The sequence below is a fragment of the Poecilia reticulata genome, chromosome 12, assembly GCF_904066995.2.
Source record: "Poecilia reticulata chromosome 12, P_reticulata-male-v2, whole genome shotgun sequence".
Classification (NCBI taxonomy): Eukaryota; Metazoa; Chordata; class Actinopteri; order Cyprinodontiformes; family Poeciliidae; genus Poecilia; species Poecilia reticulata.
The window spans coordinates 30,887,953-30,895,875 of record NC_088841.1 but is presented as its reverse complement, the minus strand read 5'-3'; the positions used below and the strand labels follow the sequence as shown (position 1 = coordinate 30,895,875).

Genomic DNA, 7,923 nt, shown 5'->3' with positions numbered 1-7,923 from the left:
TAACCCTACTAAATAGACTGCTCAAAAAAATAAAGGGAACACTTAAGTGTTCACTTAAGTGTTTAAGTGTTCCCTTTATTTTTTTTTAGCAATGTACATCATTGTTTAATTATTAAAACTACTATAAAATGACAGCTGAAATAGCTCCGTGTCACTTTTTTATAATCTGTCAACATGTCCATTTCTGAGTGAGTGAGCGTCAGCAGCACGCTGCGCTTGGGCATTACGTCCTTACACCTTACATACTTACCAGGCGGAAGAAAAAGTAGTTCCCATTAACAACGTTTCATTTCGGCAAGATCTCAATAATTTAGTTACTTTCTAACTTGCTCTCGTTAATCTACATTATCTCAAATTACTAAAGTGTTTAAAGTATTGATCCTTGGATCTGACAATAGATTTTAAAGAATTAAGTTCTGGTATCGGAAGAATCGATATTTCAGTATCAATCCGCACATCACTAACGGCAACGCCAGAGATCATTTAACTGCCCTCATTAACGGTTAATTCAGTTGTAACAGCCTAACTAAGCTTTTATCTACTGTACTTTTATAAGATTTCTTTTGGCAAATTCTCTAATCTCGGTTGGACATGGATGAAGATGGAGGACTTTTTTACGTGTATAGGCCCTACAGCTGCTGTACTGAGAGGTAAGTTTAAAGTTGTCTGTCTTTCTAAGATAAGCTAACTGAAGCTAGTTAGCATGTCGTGAAATGCCAATTTTCATCCGCGGTTAAAGAGCCGCTCTTGTGAATATGAGCTTTGAACCACAATAGATGTGGCTAAAATAATATCGACACGAGTTCTTGGTAGCTTCCGTTTTTTAACATAGCTAAGGTGGCTTCTGATTCGGGAAATGGTTAAAGGGCAATTCCGCCTAGTATTTCACTAACTGAGGGTGTTTGATGTGCTGTAATTTAAAAACTTAAATGCAATGAGTCTAAAAGCCTAGGTTAGATATTCCACACTGTTACCAGGATATTTTAAACACTATTTTTAATTGGTGAATTTAAGTAGTCCTAGTTTGATTTAATTAAAATGACTTTCTTGCCATCTTGAATTCATGTAATATTGTAATTGAGCACATGAACTAAAATAAGACTTGTTTTATTTTTCAAGTAAACCAAACTGTTGCCATGGTGAAGCCTATGCCAGACACATCTCCAATCATGTATTGCACCATCTACAAGAAACTTTGAAACTTTGGGAATTGCAAGTGACAGCATCCTTCACATTCTCGAGGTAAGAAATTTATGATACTGATTCATCATTACACTGATTAGTCCCTTAAACGTGATTTGTTTTGTGATTGTTTTTCTGTCTGTGCTCCAATTAGCAGATGACCCAACAACTTCAAACAAGACCACTTTTCAGCTCTGCGGTGATTGTGAAACCAACTTTCTACTGGCCATTAGAACCATGCCTGCGCTGATCTTCTGAAAGGAGGACATCAAAGCTACTACACCTTTCAGCATGCTTGTCTGTGGCCACTCCTCTCTGTGCTGCTGACAGATGTCTTGAGAACGGCGTCCGTAACTGAGGCAAGACTTCCACATATAAAAGGCTATGGCTTATTGGAAGAAGTTCATTGCGGAGGAAGCTCCTATTGTTGACATCTAATCCTAAGATTTTTTTTTCCTTTGGACAATTTGGTTTGCTCGACTCTTAGGGCATCATATGAGTGTGGCAGATGTGTCAGATCGTCATTGTTCTGTCATTTTACAGGATTGTTTCAGAATCAGATGCCCATCCAGACTTTAAATTCTGACCAGTAGTCATGTTTTATTTTGTTTATGTGAAACTTAAATGTAATAAAGATGTTAAAAGTAATTGAACTTATGTCTTCATTTCAGCAAGCCAATAACATCTCTTGTTCCAGTATTCACAGGATCAATTTGTAGATTTTTGTCTTGGCATAAGAACCTTGAGTAAAGCTATGACGAAATATATATTTTAATCCTATGCAACAATAAAAATAAACTAGATTTAGGTATATCACTGCAAAAAGTCCCCTTTCAAAAACAAGAAAAAAAGTACAAAAATAGGGTATAATCTTCTTAAAATAAGAAAAATTATCTGCCAACAGAACAAGAAAATTTATCTTGTCAAGATTTTCTAAAACAAGAAAAAATATCTAACCAAGATAAACCTACAAATATCTTAAAATTAGTGTATTTGTACTTAAAACAAGCCAATTTTACTAATACAAATAGAATATATGAGATTTATTTTCTTAATACATAGAGCATTTTTCTTAAAATAAGAATATTTTACGCTATTTCAAGAAATTCAGTGTCAAGTAACATTTTCTTTACTTGAGATAATTTTTCTTAAAATAAGATAATATATCTTACTCGTATAAGTAAAATTGGCTTGTTTTAAGTAAAAATACACTAATTTTAAGATATTGTAGGTTTATCTTGGTTAGATATTTTTTCTTGTTTTAGAAAATCTTGACAAGATAAATTTTCTTGTTCTGTTGGCAGATAATTTTTCTTATTTTAAGAAAATTATACCCTATTTTTGTACTTTTTTTTCTTGTTTTTGAAACGGGACTTTTTGCAGTGTGGATCCTAATTTCTATACTTCAAATTCTCATAATGATCCCAGTATTATTAAAAAAACTAAAAATCTTCCATTTCCCCTCAATGCTACTTAACTGATCAACAACATTCCCAAATTTCAAATCTCTATTAAAACCTAATTAAGTTTTAATGGGTGGTTTATTATTTTATTTCCAATTTTGACTTCCAATAATTCACTTCCTGCCAAAGAGCCCCCTGGTGGTGGAAGAAAAATCCACATACAAGCCATATGGTTCAAAGCTTCGGAAAAAAGTAGCGGCTCATAGTCCGGAAAATACAGTATATGAAAAAAAAAATCTGAATGTTTTCTGGTATTGTTCAAGGGGCTAGACCAAATGTGGAGGCAGGCCGGATCCGGCCTGTGGGCCGTAGTTTGGGGACCACTGCTTTAAACCAAATGAATTGACTTCTTGTGGAGTGAGCTTCTTCTCAGTGGCTCTCCTGGAGAGCAGTAGCAATCTGTGGGCTTTGTTCTGAATGCAAACATTTCACAGACATTCGCCTAATGACTTTCCCCAGAGGGCTGCACAGTGGCGCAGTTGGTAGCGCTGTTGCCTTGCAGCATAAAGGTTCTGGGTTTGATTCCCGGCCCCGGTCTTTCTGTATGGAGTTTGCATGTTCTCCCTATGCATGCGTGGGTTTTCTCTGGGTACTCTGGTTTCCTCCCACAGTCCAAAAACATGACTGTCAGGTTAATTGGCCTCTCCAAATTGCCCCTAGGTGTGAGTGTGTGTGTGCATGGTTGTGTCTCCTGTGTGTCTCTGTGTTGCCCTGCGACAGACTGGCGACCTGTCCAGGTGACCCCGCCTCTCGCCCGGTGCGTTAGCTGGAGAGGAACCAGCAACCCTCCCGACCCAACTGAGGTACAAGGTTGAAAGTAAATGGATAGATGGACTTTCCCCAGAAGCAGGCTGAATGCCAGTTCATAGCAGCTGTCAGCAGCGTACAGTAAGCACACATTGTGAAAGATAGAAAAGTATCTATGCACAAACTGGAATCCCTTTAAGATGACTATAACCAATGAAATTTAAAATACTGTATCAACATTATTAATCTTGCCCTTAGAGCACTGAAAGATCAGTGATGTGAATCTGAGGAAATGTTAAAGGATAAAGCCAGCATTTTAATATTGCTGTATGTATTGGTAAAGATCACAGCCATGCTTGAAAGGATGGCTGTGCATGAAGGCAAATGGGTGACATTTATAGATTACAACACAATGCCCACGTTAGAAACACATATGGATCAAAACCTGATAAAAAATTAAGATTAACTGTCAGTTATACTCAGCAAGAGTTTAATGACGCAATTAATTTTGTGAATAAAATATCACTTTGAGACTTGTTCAATAATTTAGAGTATTTCTGAAAATTTTATTTATTTCAGTAACTATTCACATGTAGACTCATTACACAGACTGTTTTCAAATCTTTATTTCTCTTAATAATGATGATGATGTACATAACATAAGGTAGTTATTATGTACATCACACTACCTCATGTGATGTAAGGTAGTTAATTTAAAAAACTTTATAATTCTCATATGCACTTCAGCAGCATATATATATATATATATATATATATATATATATATATATATATATATATATATATATATATATATATATATATATATATATATATATATATGAGCTCTGACCTTAACTGTTTCAGGTATAGCCAATCAGAAAGCGCGGTGATGTAAGAACAACAGCTGACATATCACTCAACTATGAGTCCGGTGGATATCAGAGATGATATGTGGAAATGTTTATTATTATATGTAAAGGTCATTATTATATATGTTTATTATGTTAATCCAGTTAAAAATGTTAAAAATCACAGTCACCTACTAATGATAGTGCAGCAAATAAAGCGGCTGCTCCCTTGGTCTTTAATCCATCGCCTTTTCTTTTTGTTACGTCTTTTATCTCTTTAAACGAGTACACAAACTATCACTACTGCTATTACATTGTCATCCCTGTTTTGTTATTCTAAATTCCCGCTATGTTGGGGTTTTACTGGATTATCCTCTGGAATCGGGATGTTTGTGACTGGACTTGGTTCCTGCCGTTTGGCTGGAGACATGAACCGATTGAACCTGTTGGACTTTTATCAGCTCTGTGGTCACAGAGGTTTGGAGAATCGGCCAACAGTTCTTAAATCTTTCCGTCTAAACCAAACTTAAGACTCACAAGCTCTCATCTCTTCTCGACCACTGCCCAAATGCTCTTTGACTCTGGTCGTTATGGTAATGTTTGCATATCCCTTCAAAATAAGATACAGATGCGCCACAAAAATGAACATTTTACTTTTGTGAAAATTTGAACTCACGATATTGACTAACGGAGCCCTGAGCTTGTTTCTTTGCAACAAGACGGTCCCATCTGGGACTGATGGGAGACAATAACACCCGAAGTGTTGCTTATATGCAAAACGTGCTTGGTCTCTATGTGGTGAAGCAGTTTGATGCTGCATTGCCTCATTAGCAGCCGGTCGCTGCAAGTTACGCAGAGCGGCTTGTAATGTGGGACTCACCTACCGGTCCGGCATAAATCCATTCTCCTGTCTCTTCTGTGGGCTTTTCCCCTTTGCAAAGAAACTTTCCAAAGACATCTGATCCGTTTCTTACTCATTCTGTTGTTTATGGGCTCAGTGTTGGTGCGCAAGTAATTGAGAGAATCCGGTTAAAGGAATTTCAAAATAAAAGATTCTCCAGACTCAAATAATACATAAAACGGAAATATTTAATTATTTCTTGCGCGGCCCGGTACCAATTGGTCCACGGACCGGCACTGGGCCATGGACCGGGGTTTGGGGACCACTGCTCTAAAACATAACTATAGTAAAGACTTTGCCATTTAAAAATTGCTCCTATTCTTGCTCGAATGTTTCAGATCATCAAAAACATTGTATAAAGCAGCGTTTCTCAACCTTTTTGGGCCAGCGCCCCCTTTATCCAGGTCCCTCACCGACCCCCACCAAAGAATTTGTAGGCTACTTTGCACTATTACTTTATTATTAATATTACTATCACTATTGTAGATGTTTTGATTTGATTTTTATGCTTGTTTCTGTATTTATCGTCAAAAATTATTTCCCAGAAAACAAAAAAGCCATGGGACAATTGTGTGTGTTTCTCAACCTGAGTGTACGTTTTGAGTTAAATGAACACAAAAAAGTAAGTTGGCTTAGCAAAAGCAAAATAATTAAGTTAAATTAATGTAAATAAGTCCATAAGATGAACTTCAGCCCAAAAAATATTTTTAAAGTGTGGAAATAGTGTCTGTTTATTCTTGCCATTAATTATTGCTCAAAAGGTCTTACCTTACCAGTTTTATCCTCTGTATTTACTTTAGTTTCTATGTTTATTCTTCCATTTGGTTTGTCTTTCATTTCCATTTGGTTTCATTTGATTAGCATTATCCCCTCTTGGTTTATTGCTATGTCCACTTTAGTTTATTTCCTGTTGCTAGATTTATTTGATCGTTTATTGACGCTCACCATCAGTAATCTTCACTCGTCACCTACTGCAACTCCTAATCGCCATGTGTTTCAGATTATTTGTTGATTTTTCTCTATTCAGCGTCGGATTCTGTTTTATGCCATAATTCACATCTAGTTCGTCGCTCTGTTTTATGTCCTGCTTCTCCTATTTCAGAATTTTGCGCAATATGCACCTCTTTTTTTTAACTCCCTACAGTGCGCAGCATTCGGGAAAGGTATCGCTGGGGAAAAGGCAGACTGACATAAATCTTTTAAAACAACGGAAACAATTGCGGTATTCCGATTATTGAAATTCAAAAGTGCTGTGGTACCATTGTTCCATCACACCCGTTTAATACCGGACCACTTACAGCACTAGTGTTAACGCTATAAAATGAATGCTCTCTTTTGTGGTATCACCCGTGGAGAAATTTCTTTATTTAAATGGGTTCATTTTTCAGAGGGATACGAAGTGAAGGTTTTGTCATTTTAGTAATTACATGTTTATAAGAGCAATTTTCTGTTAGCCTTCCATGGAAGCAAGCAGCTTTCAAACAGAAAACACCTTTTAATATAAGTTGCTGCTTAGTCATGTTCACAGAACTGCCAAAACATATGTACAAAAATACCAGATAAAGTGAATCACAGCGACGTCATCAGCCAGTGTAACGCTGAACTGATGCGGTGAAGCTACCAGCAGCAGGAGTGGAGCTGCGCCAAAAGCTATAAACCCTGAATATACAGTTGCAACCAAGCATGATTTAATGTGACACAATACAGTTTTACCATGTTGCTAAAAGTCTAAACTGGTATTGTTGTGGATATAAGGTGTAAAGTTTACCTTTAACAAAACGACCCCAAAGGACTTCCAGCGCCGCCCTTTTATAAAAATTTCCGCCAGCGCCCCCTGCCGTCCTCTGAATGCCCCCCAGGGGGCGGTACACCCCACGTTGAGAACAGCTAGTATAAAGGAAAGGATATAAAGGGCTTTATAAATAAAATGGATTATTTTTATCAAGGTGGAAGAGTGGAGTACTTTATGATGGGGTCGATCTCAAAGGATTAGTCAAACTGTTCAATAACGACTCATTCATTAACTTTTCCACAAGTCAAAACATTAAAAACCACAAGCCTCACTTGAAACAGTTAAGGTCAGAGCTCATTTTCAGCAATAAGCCAAAATCACCTCTATGGATGAGTTAAGTGACCCAAAAGACTATAAAGACTTGTTTCAGGTTTGCTGAAAACATCTTGATGGTTCCCAAAAGTATTAAGGCAACATGTTATTTGGATTACTGCTTACTCAAAGGCTGAAAGACAACAGAGGCTGAGATTAAGGGCATCGTCGTTGTCGTTGTCGTCGTTGTTGTTGTCGTTGTCGTCGTTGTTGTTGTCGTTGTCGTTGTCGTCGTCATCATCATCATCATCATCATCATCATCATCATCATCATCATCATCATCATCATCATCATCATCATCATCAAATTTATTTAGAAAATGCTCCAACACCAGCAGCTGAGACAAAAAAGCTGAACATCTGTAATATATATGATGCAAAGGAATCCTTAAACAACAAAAAGAAAACAAAATCAGCCAGACAAAATCAATATCAATAAAAATGTGAGTAAATCAAGTTTCAGTTGTGTTGAAGGCTAATGAGTAAAAATGACTTTTCAGGTGGGTTTTAAAAATGGACAGTGATATGTAATTGTAGCATTCCAAAGCTTAGGGGCAGAAACAGAGAAGGCCCTTTTTCCTCTAAACTGTTTAAACTGGTTTTATTTATCAAAAATGCAAAAACAGACAAAATCTATGATTTATTCTAAATACTGTAAAGGAAGAGTGTTATGCA

The 7,923-nt window shown here is 36.7% G+C and overlaps 1 long non-coding RNA gene across 1 annotated transcript; it reads left to right on the top strand.

Annotated features, from left to right (window-relative positions):
- Positions 1–375: 375 nt before the first annotated feature.
- LOC145553968 (uncharacterized) lies at positions 376–1,776 on the top strand. Its single transcript, XR_014090031.1, has 3 exons — positions 376–650; positions 1,120–1,242; positions 1,337–1,776. It is a non-coding gene; the product is annotated as an uncharacterized LOC145553968 (long non-coding RNA).
- Positions 1,777–7,923: the final 6,147 nt, after the last annotated feature.